The sequence below is a fragment of the Macaca mulatta genome, chromosome 11 (genome assembly GCF_049350105.2).
Source record: "Macaca mulatta isolate MMU2019108-1 chromosome 11, T2T-MMU8v2.0, whole genome shotgun sequence".
Lineage (NCBI taxonomy): Eukaryota > Metazoa > Chordata > Mammalia > Primates > Cercopithecidae > Macaca > Macaca mulatta.
This window is the reverse complement of record NC_133416.1, coordinates 38,326,857-38,349,150: the sequence shown is the minus strand read 5'-3', so window position 1 is coordinate 38,349,150 and position 22,294 is coordinate 38,326,857.

Genomic DNA, 22,294 nt, shown 5'->3' with positions numbered 1-22,294 from the left:
AACACAAAGAAGCTTCTCAGAAAGCTTCTTTCTCTTTGTTATCGGAGGATATTTCCTTTGGCCCTAGAGTCTTCAAAGGGATCCGAAATATCTGTTCTCAGATTCCACAGAAATAAGGCTAGCAAAGAGATCCACGAAACAAAGATGTAACTCTGTGACTCGAAGCCACACCTCACAGGGCAGTTTCTCAGAAAGCTTCTTTCCAGATTTCATCTGAGGATATTTCCTTTTTCACAATAGCCCTCTAAGGGCTTCCAAATATCACTTTGCCAATTCCACAAGAACTGACTTAGCGAAAGGCTTCTTGAGGGGAAAGCTGAAACTGTATCAGATGATTTCACAGAACACAAAGAAGATTCTCAGAAAGCTTCTTTCTCTTTGTTATCAGAGGATATTTCCTTTGGCCCTATAGTCTTCAAAGGGATCCGAAATATCTGTTCTCAGATTCCACAGAAATAAGGTTAGCAAAGAGAACCACGAAATTCAAATGTAACTCTGTGAGATGAATTAACAGAACACTAAGCAGTTTCTGAGAAAGCTTCTTTCCAAATTTCATCTAAGGATAATTCCTTTTTCACCATAGCCCTCTATGGGCTTCCAAATATCACTTTGCCAATTCAACAAGAACTGTCTTAGCGAAAGGCTTCCTGAGGGGAAAGCTATAACTCTGTGAGTTGATTTCACAGAACACAAAGAAGTTTCTCAGAAAGTTACTTTCTCTTTGTTATCGGAGGATATTTCCTTTGGCCCTATAGTCTTCAAAGGGATCCGAAATATCTGTTCTCAGATTCCACAGAAATAAGGCTAGCAAAGAGATCTACGAAACACAGATGTAACTCTGTGAGGGGAATTCACAGAACACTACACAGTTTCTCAGAAAGCTTCTTTCCAGATTTCATCTGAGGATGTTTCCTTTTTCACCATAGCCCTCTAAGTGCTTCCAAATATCCCTTTGCCAATTCCACAAGAACTGTCTTAGCGAAAGGCTTCTTGAGGGGAAAGCTGTAACTCATTGAGATGATTTCACAGAACACAAGGAAGTTTCTCGGAAAGCTTCTTTCTCTTTGTTATCGGAGGATATTTCCCTTGGCCCTATAGTCTTCAAAGGGATCCGAAATATCTGTTCTCAGATTCCACAGAAATAAGGCTAGCAAAGAGATACACGATATACAGATGTAACTCTGTGAGTGGAAGTCACACATCACAGAGCAGTTTCTCAGAAAGCTTCTTTCCAGATTTCATCTGAGTATATTTCCTTTTTCACCATAGCCCTCTAGGGGCTTCCAAATATCACTTTGCCAATTCCACAAGAACTGTCTTAGCGGAAGGCTTCTTGAGGGGAAAGCTGTAACTCTGTGAAATGATTTCACAGAACACAAAGAAGTTTCTCAGAAAGCTTCTTTCTCTTTGTTATCGGAGGATATTTCCTTTGGCCCTATAGTCTTCAAAGGGAACCGAAATATCTGATCTCAGATTCCACAGAAATAAGGCAAGCAAAGAGATCTATGAAACACAGATTTAACTCTGTGAGATGAATTCACAGAACACTAAGCAGTTTCTCAGAAAGCTTCTTTCCAGATTTCATCTGAGGATATTTCCTTTTCACCATAGCCCTCTAAGGGCTTCCAAATATCACTTTGCCTATTCCAAAAGAACTGTCTTTGCGAAAGGCTTCTTGAGGGGAAAGCTGTAACTCTGTGAGATGATTTCACAGAACACAAAGAAGTTTCTCAGAAAGCTTCTTTCTCTTTGTTATCGGAGGATATTTCCTTTGGCCCTATAGTCTTCAAAGGGATCCGAAATATCTGTTCTCAGATTCCACAGAAATAAGGCTAGCAAAGAGATCCACGAAACACAGATGTAACTCTGTGAGATGAATTCACAGAACACTAAGCAGTTTCTCAGAAAGCTTCTTTCCAGATTTCATCTGAGGATATTTCCTTTTTCACCATAGCCGTCTAAGAGCTTCCAAATATCACTTTGCCAATTCCACAAGAACTGTCTTAGCGAAAGGCTTCTTGAGGGGAAAGCTGTAACTCTGTTAGATGATTTCACTGAACACAAAGAAGTTTCTCAGAAAGATTCTTTCTCTTTGTTATCGGAGGCTATTTCCTTTGGCCCTGTAGTCTTCAAAGGGATCCGAAATATCTGTTCTCAGATTCCACAGAAATAAGGTTAGCAAAGAGATCTACGAAACACAGATGTAACTCTGTGAGATGAATTAAGAGAACACTAAGCAGTTTCTCTGAAAGCTTCTTTTCAGATTTCATCTGAGGATATTTCCTTTTTCAATATAGCCCTCTATGGGCTTCCAAATATCACTTTGCCAATTCCACAAGAACTGTCTTAGCGAAAGGCTTCTGGAGGTGAAAGCTGTAACTCTGTGAGGTGATTTCACAGAACACAAATACGTTTCTTAGAAAGCTTCTTTCTCTTTGTTATCGGAGGATATTTCCTTTGGCCCTATAGTCTTCAAAGGAATCCGAAATATCTGTCCTCAGATTCCACAGAAAGAAGGCTAGCAAAGAGATCCACGAAACACAGATGTAATTCTGCGAGATGAATTCACAGAACACTAAGCAGTTTCTCAGAAAGCTTCTTTCCAGATTTCATCTGAGGATATTTCCTTTTTCACCATAGCCCTCTATGGGCTTCCAAATATCACTTTGCCAATTCCACAAGAACTGTTATAGCGAAAGGCTTCTTGAGGGGAAAGCTGTAACTCTGTGAGATGATTTCACAGAACACAAAGAAGTTTCTCAGAAAGCTTCTTTCTCTTTGTTATCGGAGGATATTTCCTTTGGCCCTATAGTCTTCAAAGGGATCCGAAATATCTGTTCTCAGATTCCACAGAAAGAAGGCTAGCAAAGAGATCCACGAAATACAGATGTAACTCTGTGAGTGGAAGTCACACATCACAGAGGAATTTCTCAGAAAGCTTCTTTCCAGATTTCATCTGATGATATTTCCTTTCTCAGCATAGCCCTCTATGGGCTTCCAAATATCACTTTGCCAATTCCACAAGAACTGTCTTAGCGAAAGCCTTCTTGAGGGGAAAGCTGTAACTCTGTGAGATGATTTCACAGAACACAAAGAAGTTTCTCAGAAAGCTTCTCTCTCTTTGTTACCGGAGGAAATTTCCTTTGGCCCTATAGTCTTCAAAGGGATCCGAAATATCTGTTCTCAGATTCCACAGAAATAAGTCTAGCAAAGAGATCTACGAAACACAGATGTAACTCTGTGAGATGAATTCACAGAACACTAAGTAGTTTCTCAGAAAACTTCTTTCCAGATTTCCTCTGAGGATATTTCCTTTTTCACCATAGCCCTCTATGGGCTTCCAAATATGACTTTGCCAATTCCACAAGAACTGTCTTAGCGAAAGGCTTCTTGAGGGGAAAGCTGTAACTCTGTGAGATGATTTCACAGAACACAAAGAAGTTTCTCAGAAAGCTTCTTTCTCTTTGTTATCGGAGGATATTTCCTTTGGCCCTATAGTCTTCAAAGGGATCCGAAATATCTGTTCTCAGATTCCACAGAAAGAAGGCTAGCAAAGAGATCCACGAAATACAGATGTAACTCTGTGAGTGGAAGTCACACATCACAGAGCAGTTTCTCAGAAAGCTTCTTTCCAGATTTCATCTGAGGATATTTCCTATTTCACGATAGCCCTCTATGGGCTTCCAAATATGACTTTGCCAATTCCACAAGAACAGTCTTAGAGAAAGGCTTCTTGAGGGGAAAGCTGTAACTCTGTGAGATGATTTCACAGAACACAAAGAAGTTTCTCAGAAAGCTTCTTTCTCTTTGTTATCGGAGGATATTTCCTTTGGCCCTATAGTCTTCAAAGGGATCCGAAACATCTGTTCTCAGATTCCACAGAAATAAGGCTAGCAAAGCGATCTACGAAACACAGATGCAACTCTGTGAGATGAATTCACAGAACACTAAGCAGTTTCTCAGAAAGCTTCTTTCCAGATTTCATCTGAGGATATTACCTTTTTCACCATAGCCCTCAATGGGCTTCCAAATATCACGTTGCCAATTCCACAAGAACTGTCTTAGCGAAAGGCTTCTTGGGGGGAAAGCTGTAACTCTGTGAGATGATTTCACTGAACACAAAGAAGTTTCTCAGAAAGCTTCTTTCTCTTCGATATCGGAGGATATTTCCTTTGGCCCTATAGTCTTCAAAGGTATCCGAAATATCTGTTCTCAGATTCCACAGAAATAAGGCCAGCAAAGAGATCTACGAAACACAGATGTAACTCTGTGAGATGAATTCACAGAACACTAAGCAGTTTCTCAGAAAGCTTCTTTCCAGATTTCATCTGAGGATATTTCCTTTTCACCATAGCCCTCTAAGGGCTTCCAAATATCACTTTGCCAATTCCACAAGAACTGTCATAGCGAAAGGCTTCTTGAGGGGAAAGCTGTAACTCTGTGAGATGATTTCACAGAACACAAAGAAGTTTCTCAGAAAGCTTCTTTCTCTTTGTTATCGGAGGATATTTCCTTTGGCCCTATAGTCTTCAAAGGGATCCGAAATATCTGTTCTGAGATTCCACAGAAATAAGGCTAGCAAAGAGATCTATGAAACGCAGATGTAACTCTGTGAGATGAATTCACAGAACACTAAGCAGTTTCTCGGAAAGCTTCTTTCCAGATTTCATCTGAGGATATTTCCTTTTTCACCATAGCCCTCAATGGGCTTCCAAATATCACGTTGCCAATTCCACAAGAACTGTCTTAGCGAAAGGCTTCTTGAGGGGAAAGCTGTAACTCTGTGAGATGATTTCACAGAACACAAAGAAGTTTCTCAGAAAGCTTCTTTCTCTTTGTTATCGGAGGATATTTCCTTTGGCCCTATAGTCTTCAAAGGGATCCGAAATATCTGTTCTCAGATTCCACAGAAATAAGGCTTGCAAAGAGATGTACGAAACACAGATGTAACTCTGTGAGTTGAATTCACAGAACACTAAGCAGTTTCCAGAAAGCTTCCTTCCAGATTTCATCAGAGGATATTTCCTTTTCACCATAGCCCTCTATGGGCTTCCAAATATCACTTTGCCAATTCCACAAGAACTGTCTTAGCCAAAGGCTTCTTGAGGGGAAAAATGTAACTCTGAGAGATGATTTCACAGAGCACAAAGAAGTTTCTCAGAAAGCTTCTTTCTCTTTGTTATCGGAGGATATTTCCTTTGGCCCTATAGTCTTCAAAGGGATCCGAAATATCTGTTCTCAGATTCCACAGAAAGAAGGCTAGCAAAGAGATCCACGAAACACAGATGTAACTCTGTGAGATGAATTCACAGAACACTAAGCAGTTTCTCAGAAAGCTTCTTTCCAGATTTCATCTGAGGATATTTCCTTTTTCACCATAGCCGTCTAGGGGCTTCCAAATATCACTTTGCCAATTCCACAAGAACTGTCTTAGCGAAAGGCTTCTTGAGGGGAAAGCTGTAACTCTGGGAGATGATTTCACAGAACACAAAGAAGTTTCTCAGAAAGCTTCTTTCTCTTTGTTATCGTAGGATATTTCCTTTGGCCCTATAGTCTTCAAAGGGATCTGAAATATCTGTTCTCAGATTCCACAGAAATAAGGCTAGCAAAGAGATCTATGAAACACAGATGTAACTCTGTGAGATGAATTCACAGAACTCTAAGCAGTTTCTCAGAAAGCTTCTTTCCAGATTTCATCTGAGGATATTTCCTTTTCACCATAGCCCTCTATGGGCTTCCAAATATCACTTTGACAATTCCAAAAGAGCTGTTTAGCGAAAGGCTTCTTGAGGGGAAAGCTGTAACTCTGTGAGATGATTTCACAGAACACAAAGAAGTTTCTCAGAAAGCTTCTTTCTCTTTGTTATCGTAGGATATTTCCTTTGGCCCTATAGTCTTCAAAGGGATCCGAAATATCTGTTCTCAGATTCCACAGAAAGAAGGCTAGCAAAGAGATCCACGAAAAACAGATGTAACTCTGTGAGTGGAAGTCACACATCACAGAGCAGTTTCTCAGAAAGCTTCTTTCCAGATTTCATCTGAGGATATTTCCTTTTTCACCATAGCCCTCTAGGGGCTTCCAAATATCACTTTGCCAATTCCACAAGAACTGTCTTAGCGAAATGCTTCTTGAGGGGAAAGCTGTAACTCTGTGAGATGATTTCACAGAACACAAAGAAGTTTCTCAGAAAGCTTCTTTCTCTTTGTTATCGGAGGATATTTCCTTTTCCGCTATAGTCTTCGAAGGGATCCGAAATATCTGTTATCAAATTCCACAGAAATAAGGCTAGCAAAGAGATCTACGAAACAAAGATGTAACTCTGTGAGATGAATTCACAGAACACTAAGCAGTTTCTCAGAAAGCTTCTTTCCAGATTTCATCTGAGGATATTTCCTTTTTTACCATAGCCCTCTAAGGGCTTCCAAGTATCACTTTACCAATTCCAAAAGAACTGTCTTAGCGAAAGGCTTCTTGAGGGGAAAGCTGTAACTCTGTGAGATGATTTCACAGAACACAAAGAAGTTTCTCAGAAAGTTTCTTTCTCTTTGTTATCGGAGGATATTTCCTTTGGCCCTATAGTCTTCAAAGGGATCCGAAATATCTGTTCTCAAATTCCACAGAAATAAGGCTAGCAAAGAGATTTACGAAACGCAGATGCAACTCTGTGAGATGAATTCACAGAACACTAAGCAGTTTCTCAGAAAGCTTCTTTCCAGATTTCATCTGAGGATATTTCCTTTTCACCATAGCCCTCTATGGGCTTCCAAATATCACTTTGCCAATTCCACAAGAACTGTCTTAGCGAAAGGCTTCTTGAGGGGAAAGCTGTAACTCTGTGAGATAATTTCACCGAACACAAAGTAGTTTCTCAGAAAGCTTTTTTCTCTTTGTTATCGGAGGATATTTCCTTTGGCCCTATAGTCTTCAAAGGGATCCGAAATATCTGTTCTCAGATTCCACAGAAAGAAGGCTAGCAAAGAGATACACGAAATACAGATGTAACTCTGTGAGTGGAAATCACACATCACAGAGCAGTTTCTCAGAAAGCTTCTTTCCAGATTTCATCTGAGGATATTTCCTTTTTCACCATAGCCCTCTAGGGGCTTCCAAATATCACTTTGCTAATTCCACAAGAACTGTCTTAGCGAAAGGCTTCTTGAGGGGAAAGCTGTAACTCTGTGAGATGATTTCACAGAACACAAAGAAGTTTCTCAGAAAGCTTCTTTCTCTTTGTTATCATAGGATATTTCCTTTGGCCCTATAGTCTTCAAAGGGATCCGAAGTATCTGTTCTCAGATTCCACAGAAATGAGGTTGGCAAGGAGATCTACGAAACACAGATGCAACTCTGTGAGATGAATTCACAGAACACTAAGCAGTTTCTCAGAAAGCTTCTTTCCAGATTTCATCTGAGGATATTTCCTTTTTCACCATAGCCCTCAATGGGCTTCCAAATATCACGTTGCCAATTCCACAAGAACTGTCTTAGCGAAAGGCTTCTTGAGGGGAAAGCTGTAACTCTGTGAGATGATTTCACAGAACACAAAGAGGTTTCTCAGAAAGCTTCTTTCTCTTTGTTATCGGAGGATATTTCCTTTGGCCCTATAGTCTTCAAAGGGATCCGAAATATCTGTTCTCAGATTCCACAGAAAGAAGGCTAGCAAAGAGATCCCCGAAATACAGATGTAACTCTGTGAGTGGAAGTGACACATCACAGAGCAGTTTCTCAGAAAACTTCTTTCCAGATTTCATCTGAGGATATGTCCTTTTTCACCATAGCCCTCTATGGGCTTCCAAATATCACTTTGCCAATTCCACAAGAACTGTCTTAGCGAAAGGCTTCTTGAGGGGAAAGCTGTAACTCTGTGAGATGGTTTCACAGAACACAAAGAAGTTTCTCAGAAAGCTTCTTTCTCTTTGTTATCGGAGGATATTTCCTTTGGCCCTATAGTCTTCAAAGGGATCCGAAATAACTGTTCTCAGATTCCACAGAAATAAGGCTAGCAAAGAGATATACGAAACACAGATGTAAGTCTGTGAGATGAATTCACAGAACACTAAGCAGTTTCTCAGAAAGCTTCTTTCCAGATTTCATCTGAGGATATTTCCTTTTCACCATTGCCCTCTAAGGGCTTTCAAATATCACTTTGCCAATTCCACAAGAACTGTCATAGCGAAAGGCTTCCTGAGGGGAAAGCTGTAACTCTGTGAGATGATTTCACAGAACACAAAGAAGTTTCTCAGAAAGCTTCTTTCTCTTTGTTATCGGAGGATATTTCCTTTGGGCCTATAGTCTTCAAAGGGATCCGAAATATCTGTTCTCAGATTCCACAGAAAGAAGGCTAGCAAAGAGATCCACGAAATACCGATGTAACTCTGTTAGTGGAAGTCACACATCACAGAGCAGTTTCTCAGAAAGCTTCTTTCCAGATTTCATCTGAGGATATTTCCTTTTCACCATAGCCCTCTATGGGCTTCCAATTATCACTTTGCCAATTCCACAAGAACTGTCTTAGCGAAAGGCTTCTTGAGGGGAAAGCTGTAACTCTGTGAGATGATTTCACAGAACACAAAGAAGTTTCTCAGAAAGCTTCTTTCTCTTTGTTATCGGAGGATATTTCCTCTGGCCCTATAGTCTTCAAAGGGATCCGAAATATCTGTTCTCAGATTCCACAGAAATAAGGCTAGCAAAGAGGTCCACGAAATACAGATGTAACTCTGTGAGTGGATATCACACATCACAGAGCAGTTTCTCAGAAAGCTTCTTTCCAGATTTCATCTGAGGGTATTTCCTTTTTCAACATAGCCCTCTATGGGCTTCAAAATATCACTTTTCCAATTCCACAAGAACTGTTTTAGCGAAAGGCTTCTTGAGGGGAAAGCTGTAACTCTGTGAGATGATTTCACAGAACACAAAGAAGTTTCTCAGAAAGCTTCTTTCTCTTTGTTATCGGAGGATATTTCCTTTGGCCCTATAGTCTTCAAAGGGATCCGAAATATCTGTTCTCAGATTCCACAGAAATAAGGCTAGCAAAGAGATCTACGAAACGCTGATGCAACTCTGTGAGATGAATTCACAGAACACTAAGCAGTTTCTCAGAAAGCTTCTTTCCAGATTTCATCTGAGGATATTTCCTTTTCACCATAGCCCTCTATGGGCTTCCAAATATCACTTTGCCAATTCTAGAAGAACTGTCTTAGCGAAAGGCTTCTTGAGGGGAAAGCTGTAACTCTGTGAGATAATTTCACAGAACACAAAGTAGTTTCTCAGAAAACTTTTTTCTCTTTGTTATCGGAGGATATTTCCTTTGGCCCTATAGTCTTCAAAGGGATCCGAAATATCTGTTCTCAGATTCCACAGAAAGAAGGCTCGAAAAGAGATCCACGAAATACAGATGTAACTCTGTGAGTGGAAGTCACACATCACAGAGCAGTTTCTCAGAAGGCTTCTTTCCAGATTTCATCTGAGGATATTTCCATTTTCACCATAGCCCTCTAGGGGCTTCCAAATATCACTTTGCCAATTCCATAAGAACTGTCTTAGCGAAAGGCTTCTTGAGGGGAAAGCTGTAACTCCGTGAGATGATTTCACAGAACACAAAGAAGTTTCTCAGAAAGCTTCTTTCTCCTTGTTATCAGAGGATATTTCCTTTGGCCCTATAGTCTTCAAAGGGATCCGAAATATCTGTTCTCAGATTCCACAGAAATGAGGCTAGCAAGGAGATCTACGAAACACAGATGCAACTCTGTGAGATGAATTCACAGAATACTAAGCAGTTTCTCAGAAAGCTTCCTTCCAGATTTCATCTGAGTATATTTCCTTTTTCACCATAGCCCTCAATGGGCTTCCAAATATCACGTTGCCAATTCCACAAGAACTGTCTTAGCGAAAGGCTTCTTGAGGGGAAAGCTGTAACTCTGTGAGATGATTTCACAGAACACAAAGAAGTTTCTCAGAAAGCTTCTATCTCTTTGTTATCGGAGGATATTTCCTTTGGCCCTATAGTCTTCAAAGGGATCCGAAATATCTGTTCTCAGATTCCACAGAAAGAAGGCTAGCAAAGAGATCCAGGAAATACAGATGTAACTCTGTGAGTGGAAGTGACACATCACAGAGCAGTTTCTCAGAAAGCTTCTTTCCAGATTTCATCTGAGGATATTTCCTTTTTCACCATAGCCCTCTATGGGCTTCCAAATATCACTTTTCCAATTCCACAAGAACTGTCTTAGCGAAAGGCTTCTTGAGGGGAAAGCTGTAACTCTGTGAGATGATTTCACAGAACACAAAGAAGTTTCTCAGAAAGCTTCTTTCTCTTTGTTATCGGAGGATATTTCCTTTCGCCCTATAGTCTTCAAAGGGATCCGAAATATCTGTTCTCAGATTCCACAGAAATAAGGCTAGCAAAGAGATCTACGAAACACAGATGTAACTCTGTGAGATGAATTCACAGAACACTAAGCAGTTTCTCAGAAAGCTTCTTTCCAGATTTCATCTGAGGATATTTCCTTTTCACCATAGCCCTCTATGGGCTTCCAATTATCACTTTGCCAATTCCACAAGAACTGTCTTAGCGAAAGGCTTCTTGAGGGGAAAGCTGTAACTCTGTGAGATGATTTCACAGAACACAAAGAAGTTTCTCAGAAAGCTTCTTTCTCTTTGTTATCGGAGGATATTTCCACTGGCCCTATAGTCTTCAAAGGGATCCGAAATATCTGTTCTCAGATTCCACAGAAATAAGGCTAGCAAAGAGATCCACGAAATACAGATGTAACTCTGTGAGTGGAAATCACACATCACAGAGCAGTTTCTCAGAAAGCTTCTTTCCAGAATTCTTCTGAGGGTATTTCCTTTTTCAACATAGCCCTCTATGGGCTTCAAAATATCACTTTTCCAAATCCACAAGAACTGTCTTAGCGAAAGGCTTCTTCAGGGGAAAGCTGTAACTCTGTGGGATGATTTCACAGAACACAAAGAAGTTTCTCAGAAAGCTTCTTTCTCTTTGTTATTGGAGGATATTTCCTTTGGCCCTATAGTCTTCAAAGGGATCCGAAATATCTGTTCTCAGATTCCTCAGAAAGAAGGCTAGCAAAGAGATCCACGAAATACAGATGTAACTCTGTGAGTGGAAGTGACACATCACAGAGCAGTTTCTCAGAAAGCTTCTTTCCAGATTTCAACTGAGGATATTTCCTTTTTCACCATAGCCCTCAATGGGCTTCCAAATATGACTTTGCCAATTCCACAAGAACTGTCTTAGCGAAAGGCTTCTTGAGGGGAAAGCTGTAACTCTGTGAGATGATTTCACAGAAAACAAAGCAGTTTCTCAGAAAGCTTCTTTCTCTTTGTTATCGGAAGATATTTCCTCTGGCCCTATAGTCTTCAAAGGGAGCCGAAATATCTGTTCTCAGATTCCACAGAAATGAGGCTAGCAAGGAGATCTACGAAACACAGATGCAACTCTGTGAGATGAATTCACAGAATACTAAGCAGTTTCTCAGAAAGCTTCTTTCCAGATTTCATCTGAGGATATTTCCTTTTTCACCATAGCCCTCAATGGGCTTCCAAATATCACGTTGCCAATTCCACAAGAACTGTCTTAGCGAAAGGCTTCTTGTGGGGAAAGCTGTAACTCTGTGAGATGATTTCACAGAACACAAAGAAGTTTCTCAGAAAGCTTCTTTCTCTTTGTTATCGGAGGATATTTCCTCTGGCCCTATAGTCTTCAAAGGGATCCGAAATATCTGTTCTCAGATTCCACAGAAATAAGGCTAGCAAAGAGGTTCACGAAATACAGATGTAACTCTGTGAGTGGATATCACACATCACAGAGCAGTTTCTCAGAAAGCTTCTTTCCAGATTTCATCTGAGGGTATGTCCTTTTTCAACATAGCCCTCTATGGGCTTCAAAATATCACTTTTCCAATTCCACAAGAACTGTCTTAGCGAAAGGCTTCTTGAGGGGAAAGCTGTAACTCTGTGAGATGATTTCACAGAACACAAAGAAGTTTCTCAGAAAGCTTCTTTCTCTTTGTTATCGGAGGATATTTCCTTTGGCCCTATAGTCTTCAAGGGGATCCGAAATATCTGTTCTCAGATTCCACAGAAATAAGGCTAGCAAAGAGATCTACGAAACGCTGATGCAACTCTGTGAGATGAATTCACAGAACACTAAGCAGTTTCTCAGAAAGCTTCTTTCCAGATTTCATCTGAGGATATTTCCTTTTCACCATAGCCCTCTATGGGCTTCCAAATATCACTTTGCCAATTCTACAAGAACTGTCTTAGCGAAAGGCTTCTTGAGGGGAAAGCTGTAACTCTGTGAGATGATTTCACAGAACACAAAGAAGTTTCTCAGAAAGCTTCTTTCTCTTTGTTATCGGAGGATATTTCCTTTGGCCCTATAGTCTTCAAAGGGATCCGAAATATCTGTTCTCAGATTCCACAGAAAGAAGGCCAGCAAAGAGATCTACGAAACGCAGATGCAACTCTGTGAGATGAATTCACAGAACACTAAGCAGTTTCTCAGAAAACTTCTTTCCAGATTTCATCTGAGGATATTTCCTTTTCACCATAGCCGTCTATGGGCTTCCAAATATCACTTTGCCAATTCCACAAGAACTGTCTTAGCGAAAGGCTTCTTGAGGGGAAAGCTGTAACTCTGTGAGATGATTTCACAGAACACAAAGAAGTTTCTCAGAAAGCTTCTTTCTCTTTGTTATCGGAGGATATTTCCTTTGGCCCTATAGTCTTCAAAGGGATCCGAAATATCTGTTCTCAGATTCCACAGAAAGAAGCCTAGCAAAGAGATCCACGAAATACAGCTGTAACTCTGTGAGATGAATTCACAGAACACTAAGCAGTTTCTCAGAAAGCTTCTTTCCAGATTTCATCTGAAGATATTTCCTTTTTCACCATAGCCCTCTATGGGCTTCCAAATATCACTTTGCCAATTCCACAAGAACTGTCTTAGCGAAAGGCTTCTTGAGGGGAAAGCTGTAACTCTGTGAGATGATTTCACAGAACACAAAGAAGTTTCTCAGAGAGCTTCTTTCTCTTTGTTATCGTAGGATATTTCCTTTGGCCCTATAGTCTTCAAAGGGATCCGAAATATCAGTTCTCAGATTCCACAGAAATAAAGCAAGCAAAGAGATCCATGAAATACAGATGTAACTCTGTGACAGGAAGTCACACATCACAGAGAAGTTTCTCAGAAAGCTTCTTTCCAGATTTCATCTGAGGATATTTCCTTTTTCACCATAGCCCTCTATGGGCTTCCAAATATCACTTTGCCAATTCCACAAGAACTGTCATAGCGAAAGGCTTCTTGAGGGGAAAGCTGTAACTCTGTGAGATGATTTCACAGAACACAAAGGAGTTTCTCAGAAAGCTTCTTTCTCTTTGTTATCGGAGGATATTTCCTTTGGCCCTATGGTCTTCAAAGGGATCCGAAATATCTGTTCTCAGATTCCACAGAAATAAGGCAAGCAAAGAGATCAACGAAATACAGATGTAACTCTGTGAGTGGAAGTCACACATGACAGAGCAGTTTGTCAGAAAGCTTCTTTCCCGATTTCATCTGAGGATATTTCCTTTTTCACCATAGCCCTCTATGGGCTTCCAAATATCACTTTGCCAATTCCACAAGAACTGTCTTAGTGAAAGGCTTCTTGAGGGGAAAGCTGTAACTGTGTGAGATGATTTCACAGAACACAAAGAAGTTTCTCAGAAAGCTTCTTTCTCTTTGTTATTGGAGGATATTTCCTTTGGCCCTATAGTCTTCAAAGGGATCCGAAATATCTGTTCTCAGATTCCTCAGAAAGAAGGCTAGCAAAGAGATCCACGAAATACAGATGTAACTCTGTGAGTGGAAGTGACACATCACAGAGCAGTTTCTCAGAAAGCTTCTTTCCAGATTTCAACTGAGGATATTTCCTTTTTCACCATAGCCCTCTATGGGCTTCCAAATATGACTTTGCCAATTCCACAAGAACTGTCTTAGCGAAAGGCTTCTTGAGGGGAACGCTGTAACTCTGTGAGATGATTTCACAGAAAACAAAGCAGTTTCTCAGAAAGCTTCTTTCTCTTTGTTATCGGAAGATATTTCCTCTGGCCCTATAGTCTTCAAAGGGAGCCGAAATATCTGTTCTCAGATTCCACAGAAATGAGGCTAGCAAGGAGATCTACGAAACACAGATGCAACTCTGTGAGATGAATTCACAGAATACTAAGCAGTTTCTCAGAAAGCTTCTTTCCAGATTTCATCTGAGGATATTTCCTTTTTCACCATAGCCCTCAATGGGCTTCCAAATATCACGTTGCCAATTCCACAAGAACTGTCTTAGCGAAAGGCTTCTTGAGGGGAAAGCTGTAACTCTGTGAGATGATTTCACAGAACACAAAGAAGTTTCTCTGAAAGCTTCTTTCTCTTTGTTATCGGAGGATATTTCCTTTGGCCCTATAGTCTTCAAAGGGATCCGAAATATCTGTTCTCAGATTCCACAGAAAGAAGGCTAGCAAAGAGATCCACGAAATACAGATGTAACTCTGTGAGTGGAAGCGACACATCACAGAGCAGTTTCTCAGAAAGCTTCTTTCCAGATTTCATCTGAGGATATTTCCTTTTTCACCATAGCCCTCTATGGGCTTCCAAATATCACTTTGCCAATTCCACAAGAACTCTCTTAGCGAAAGGCTTCTTGAGGGGAAAGCTGTAACTCTGTGAGATGATTTCACAGAACACAATGAAGTTTCTCAGAAAGTTTCTTTCTCTTTGTTATCGTGGGATATTTCCTTTGGCCCTATAGTCTTCAAAGGGATCCGAAATATCTGTTCTCAGATTCCACAGAAATAAGGCTAGCAAAGAGATCTACGAAACACAGATGCAACTCTGTGAGATGAATTCACAGAACACTAAGCAGTTTCTCAGAAAGCTTCTTTCCAGATTTCATCTGAGGATATTTCCTTTTTCACCATAGCCCTCTAGGGGCTTCCAAATATCACTTTGCCAATTCCACAAGAACTGTCTTAGCGAAAGGCTTCTTGAGGGGAAAGCTGTAACTCTGTGAGATGATTTCACAGAACACAAAGCAGTGTCTCAGAAAGCTTCTTTCTCTTTGTTATCGGAGGATGTTTCCTTTGGCCCTATAGTCTTCAAAGGGATCCGAAATATCTGTTCTCAGATTCCACAGAAATGAGGCTAGCAAGGAGATCTACGAAACACAGATGCAACTCTGTGAGATGAATTCACAGAATACTAAGCAGTTTCTCAGAAAGCTTCTTTCCAGATTTCATCTGAGGATATTTCCTTTTTCACCATAGCCCTCAATGGGCTTCCAAATATCACGTTGCCAATTCCACAAGAACTGTCTTAGCGAAAGGCTTCTTGAGGGGAAAGCTGTAACTCTGTGAGATGATTTCACAGAACACAAAGAAGTTTCTCAGAAAGCTTCTTTCTCTTTGTTATCGGAGGATATTTCCTTTGGCCCTATAGTCTTCAAAGGGATCCGAAATATCTGTTCTCAGATTCCACAGAAATAAGGCTAGCAAAGAGATCTACGAAAAACAGATGTAACTCTGTGAGATGAATTCACAGAACACTAAGCAGTTTCTCAGAAAGCTTCTATCCAGATTTCATCTGAGGATATTTCCTTTTTCACCATAGCCCTCTATGGGCTTCCAAATATGACTTTGCCAATTCCACAAGAACTGTCTTAGCGAAAGGCTTCTTGTGGGGAAAGGTGTAACTCTGTGAGATGATTTCACAGAACACAAAGAAGTTTCTCAGAAAGCTTCTTTCTCTTTGTTATCGGAGGATATTTCCTTTGGCCCTATAGTCTTCAAAGGGATCGGAAATATCTGTTCTCAGATTCCACAGAAAGAAGGCTAGCAAAGAGATCCACGAAATACAGATGTAACTCTGTGAGTGGAAGTGACACATCACAGAGCAGTTTCTCAGAAAGCTTCTTTCCAGATTTCATCTGAGGATATTTCCTTTTTCACCATAGCCCTCTATGGGCTTCCAAATATCACTTTTCCAATTCCACAAGAACTGTCTTAGCGAAAGGCTTCTTGAGGGGAAAGCTGTAACTCTGTGAGATGATTTCACAGAACACAAAGAAGTTTCTCAGAAAGCTTCTTTCTCTTTGTTATCGGAGGATATTTCCTTTGGCCCTATTGTCTTCAAAGGGATCCGAAATATCTGTTCTCAGATTCCACAGAAATAAGGCTAGCAAAGAGATCTACGAAACACAGATGCAACTCTGTGAGATGAATTCACAGAACACTAAGCAGTTTCTCAGAAAGCTTCTTTCCAGATTTCATCTGAGGATATTTCCTTTTTCACCATAGCCCTCAATGGGCTTCCAAATATCACGTTGCCAATTCCACAAGAACTGTCTTAGCGAAAGGCTTCTTCAGGGGAAAGCTGTAACTCTGTGAGATGATTTCACAGAACACAAAGAAGTTTCTCAGAAAGCTTCTTTCTCTTTGTTATCGGAGGATATTTCCTTTGGCCCTATAGTCTTCAAAGGGATCCGAAATATCTCTTCTCAGATTCCACAGAAATAAGGCTAGCAAAGAGATCTATGAAACACAGATGTAACTCTGTGAGATGAATTCAGAGAACACTAAGCAGTTTCTCAGAAAGCTTCTTTCCAGATTTCATCTGAGGATATTTCCTTTTTCACCATAGCCCTCTATGGGCTTCCAAATATCACTTTGCCAATTCCACAAGAACTGTCTTAGCGAAAGGCTTCTTGAGGGGAAAGCTGTAACTCTGTGAGATGATTTCACAGAACACAAAGAAGTTTCTCAGAATGTTTCTTTCTCTTTGTTATCGGAGGATATTTCCTGTGGCCCAATAGTCTTCAAAGGGATCCGAAATATCTGTTCTCAGATTCCACAGAAATAAGGCTAGCAAAGAGATCTACGAAACACAGATGTAACTCTGTGAGATGAATTCACAGAACACTAAGCAGTTTCTCAGAGAGCTTCTTTCCAGATTTCATCTGAGGATATTTCCTTTTCAGCATAGCCCTCTTAGGGCTTCCAAATATCACTTTGCCAATTCCACAAGAACTGTCTTAGCGAAAGGCTTCTTGAGGGGAAAGCTGTAACTCTCTGAGATGATTCACAGAACACAAAGAAGATTCTCAGAAAGCTTCTTTCTCCTTGTTATCGGAGGATATTTCCTTTGGCCCTATAGTCTTCAAAGGGATCCGAAATATCTGTTCACAGATTCCACAGAAATAAGGCTAGCAAAGAGATCCACGAAATACAGGTGTAACTCTGTGAGTTGAAATCACACATCACAGAGCAGTTTCTCAGAAAGCTTCTTTCCAGATTTCATCTGAGGATATTTCCTTTTTCAACATAGCCCTCTATGGGCTTCAAAATATCACTTTTCCAATTCCACAAGAACTGTCTTAGCGAAAGGCTTCTTGAGGGGAAAGCTGTAACTCTGTGAGATGATTTCACAGAACACAAAGAAGTTTCTCAGAAAGCTTCTTTCTCTTTGTTATCGGAGGATATTTCCTTTGGCCCTATAGTCTTCAAAGGGATCCGAAATATCTGTTCTCAGATTCCACACAAATAAGGCTAGCAAAGAGATATACGAAACGCAGATGCAACTCTGTGAGATGAATTCAGAGAACACTAAGCAGTTTCTCAGAAAGCTTCTTTCCTGATTTCATCTGAGGATATTTCCTTTTCACCATAGCCCTCTATGGGCTTCCAAATATCACTTTGCCAACTCCACAAGAACTGTCTTAGCGAAAGGCTTCTTGAGGGGAAAGCTGTAACTCTGTGAGATGATTTCACAGAACACAAAGAAGTTTCTCAGAAAGCTTCTTTCTCTTTGTTATCGGAGGATATTTCCTTTGGCCCTATAGTCTTCAAAGGGATCCGAAATATCTGTTCTCAGATTCCACAGAAAGAAGGCTAGCAAAGAGATCCACGAAAACAGATTTAACTCTGTGAGTGGAAGCGACACATCACAGAGCAGTTTCTCAGAAAGCTTCTTTCCAGATTTCATCTGAGGATATTTCCTTTTTCACCATAGCCCTCTATGGGCTTCCAAATATCACTTTGCCAATTCCAGAAGAACTGTCTTAGCGAAAGGCTTCTTGAGGGGAAAGCTGTAACTCTGTGAGATGATTTCACAGAACACAAAGAAGTTTCTCAGAAAGCTTCTTTCTCTTTGTTATCGTGGGATATTTTCTTTGGCCCTATAGTCTTCAAAGGGATCCGAAATATCTGTTCTCAGATTCCACAGAAATAAGGCTAGCAAAGAGATCTACGAAACACAGATGCAACTCTGTGAGATGAATTCACAGAACACTAAGCAGTTTCTCAGAAAGCTTCTTTCCAGATTTCATCTGAGGATATTTCCTTTTTCACCGTAGCCCTCAATGGGCTTCCAAATATCACTTTCCCAATTCCACAAGAACTGTCTCAGCGAAAGGCTTCTTGAGGGGAGAGCTGTAACTCTGTGAGATAATTTCACAGAACACAAAGAAGTTTCTCAGAAAGCTTCTTTCTCTTTGTTATCGGAGGATATTTCCTTTGGCACTATAGTCTTCAAAGGGATCCGAAATATCTCTTCTCAGATTCCACAGAAATAAGGCTAGCAAAGAGATCTACGAAAAACAGATGTAACTCTGTGAGATGAATTCACAGAACACTAAGCAGTTTCTCAGAAAGCTTCTTTCCAGATTTCATCTGAGGATATTTCCTTTTTCACCATTGCCCTCTATGGGCTTCCAAATATGACTTTGCCAATTCCACAAGAACTGTCTTAGCGAACGGCTTCTTGAGGGGAAAGCTGTAACTCTGTGAGATGATTTCACAGAAAACAAAGCAGTTTCTCAGAAAGCTTCTTTCTCTTTGTTATCGGAAGATATTTCCTTTGGCCCTATAGTCTTCAAAGGGATCCGAAATATCTGTTCTCAGATTCCACAGAAAGAAGGCTAGCAAAGAGATCCACGAAATACAGATGTAACTCTGTGAGTGGAAGTCACACATCACAGAGCAGTTTCTCAGAAAGCTTCTTTCCAGATTTCATCTGAGGATATTTCCTTTTTCACCATAGCCCTCTAGAGGCTTCCAAATATCACTTTGGCAATTCCACAAGAACTGTCTTAGCGAAAGGCTTCTTGAGGGGAAAGCTGTATCTCTGTGAGATGATTTCACAGAACACAAAGAAGTTTCTCAGAAAGCTTCTTTCTCTTTGTTATCGGAGGATATTTCCTTTGGCCCTATAGTCTTCAAAGGGATCCGAAATATCTGTTCTCAGATTCCACAGAAATGAGGCTAGCAAGGAGATCTACGAAACACAGATGCAACTCTGTGAGATGAATTCACAGAATACTAAGCAGTTTCCCAGAAAGCTTCTTTCCAGATTTCATCTGAGGATATTTCCTTTTTCACCATAGCCCTCAATGGGCTTCCAAATATCACGTTGCCAATTCCACAAGAACTGTCTTAGCTAAAGGCTTCTTGAGGGGAAAGGTGTAACTCTGTGAGATGATTTCACAGAACACAAAGAAGTTTCTCAGAAAGCTTCTTTCTCTTTGTTATCGGAGGATATTTCCTTTGGCCCTATAGTCTTCAAAGGGATCGGAAATATCTGTTCTCAGATTCCACAGAAAGAAGGCTAGCAAAGAGATCCACGAAATACAGATGTAACTCTGTGAGTGGAAGTGACACATCACAGAGCAGTTTCTCAGAAAGCTTCTTTCCAGATTTCATCTGAGGATATTTCCTTTTTCACTTTAGCCCTCTATGGGCTTCCAAATATCACTTTTCCAATTCCACAAGAACTGTCTTAGCGAAAGGCTTCTTGAGGGGAAAGCTGTAACTCTGTGAGATGATTTCACAGAACACAAAGAAGTTTCTCAGAAAGCTTCTTTCTCTTTGTTATCGGAGGATATTTCCTTTAGCCCTATAGTCTTCAAAGGGATCCGAAATATCTGTTCTCAGATTCCACAGAAATAAGGCTAGCAAAGAGATCTACGAATCACACATGCAACTCTGTGAGATGAATTCACAGAACACTAAGCAGTTTCTCAGAAAGCTTCTTTCCAGATTTCATCTGAGGATATTTCCTTTTTCACCATAGCCCTCCATGGGATTCCAAATATCACGTTGCCAATTCCACAAGAACTGTCTTAGCGAAAGGCTTCTTCAGGGGAAAGCTGTAACTCTGTGAGATGATTTCACAGAACACAAAGAAGTTTCTCAGAAAGCTTCTTTCTGTTTGTTATCGGAGGATATTTCCTTTGGCCCTATAGTCTTCAAAGGGATTCGAAATATCTCTTCTCAGATTCCACAGAAATAAGGCTTGCAAAGAGATCTACGAAACACAGATGTAACTCTGTGAGATGAATTCACAGAACACTAAGCAGTTTCTCAGAAAGCTTCTTTAGAGATTTCATCTGAGGATATTTCCTTTTTCACCATAGCCCTCTATGGGCTTCCAAATATCACTTTGCCAATTCCACAAGAACTGTCTTAGCGAAAGGCTTCTTCAGGGGAAAGCTGTAACTCTGTGAGATGATTTCACAGAACACAAAGAAGTTTCTCAGAAAGCTTCTTTCTCTTTGTTATCGTAGGATATTTCCTTTGGCCCTATAGTCTTCAAAGGGATCCGAAATATCAGTTCTCAGATTCCACAGAAATAAGGCTTGCAAAGAGATCTACGAAACACAGATGTAACTCTGTGAGATGAATTCACAGAACACTAAGCAGTTTCTCAGAAAGCTTCTTTCCATTTTTCATCTGAGGATATTTCCTTTTCACCATAGCCCTCTAAGGGCTTCCAAATATCACTTTGCCAATTCCACAAGAACTGTCTTAGCGAAAGGCTTCTTGAGGGGAAAGCTGTAACTCTGAGAGACGATTTCACAGAACACAAAGAAGTTTCTCAGAAAGGTTCTTTCTCTTTGTTATCGGAGGATATTTCCTTTGGGCCTATAGTCTTCAAAGGGATCCGAAATATCTGTTCTCAGATTCCACAGAAAGAAGGCTAGCAAAGAGATCCACGAAATACAGATGTAACTCTGTGAGTGGAAGTGACACATCACAGAGCAGTTTCTCAGAAAGCTTCTTTCCAGATTTCATCTGAGGATATTTCCTTTTTCACTTTAGCCCTCTATGGGTTTCCAAATATCACTTTTCCAATTCCACAAGAACTGTCTTAGCGAAAGGCTTCTTGAGGGGAAAGCTGTAACTCTGTGAGATGATTTCACAGAACACAAAGAAGTTTCTCAGAAAGCTTCTTTCTCTTTGTTATCGGAGGATATTTCCTTTGGCCCTATTGTCTTCAAAGGGATCCGAAATATCTGTTCTCAGATTCCACAGAAATAAGGCTAGCAAAGGGATCTACGAAACACAGATGCAACTCTGTGAGATGAATTCACAGAACACTAAGCAGTTTCTCAGAAAGCTTCTTTCCAGATTTCAGCTGAGGATATTTCCTTTTTCACCATAGCCCTCAATGGGCTTCCAAATATCACGTTCCCAATTCCACAAGAACTGTCTTAGCGAAAGGCTTCTTCAGGGGAAAGCTGTAACTCTGTGAGATGATTTCACAGAACACAAAGAAGTTTCTCAGAAAGCTTCTTTCTCTTTGTTATCGGAGGATATTTCCTTTGGCCCTATAGTCTTCAAAGGGATCCAAAATATCTCTTCTCAGATTCCACAGAAATAAGGCTAGCAAAGAGATCTACGAAAAACAGATGTAACTCTGTGAGATGAATTCACAGAACACTAAGCAGTTTCTCAGAAAGCTTCTTTCCAGATTTCATCTGAGGATATTTCCTTTTTCACCATAGCCCTCTATGGGCTTCCAAATATGACTTTGCCAATTCCACAAGAACTGTCTTAGCGAACGGCTTCTTGAGGGGAAAGCTGTAACTCTGTGAGATGATTTCACAGAAAACAAAGCAGTTTCTCAGAAAGCTTCTTTCTCTTTGTTATCGGAAGATATTTCCTTTGGCCCTATAGTCTTCAAAGGGATCCGAAATATCTGTTCTCAGATTCCACAGAAAGAAGGCTAGCAAAGAGATCCACGAAATACAGATGTAACTCTGTGAGTGGAAGTCACACATCACAGAGCAGTTTCTCAGAAAGCTTCTTTCCAGATTTCATCTGAGGATATTTCCTTTTTCACCATAGCCCTCTAGGGGCTTCCAAATATCACTTTGCCAATTCCACAAGAACTGTCTTAGCGAAAGGCTTCTTGAGGGGAAAGCTGTATCTCTGTGAGATGATTTCACAGAACACAAAGAAGTTTCT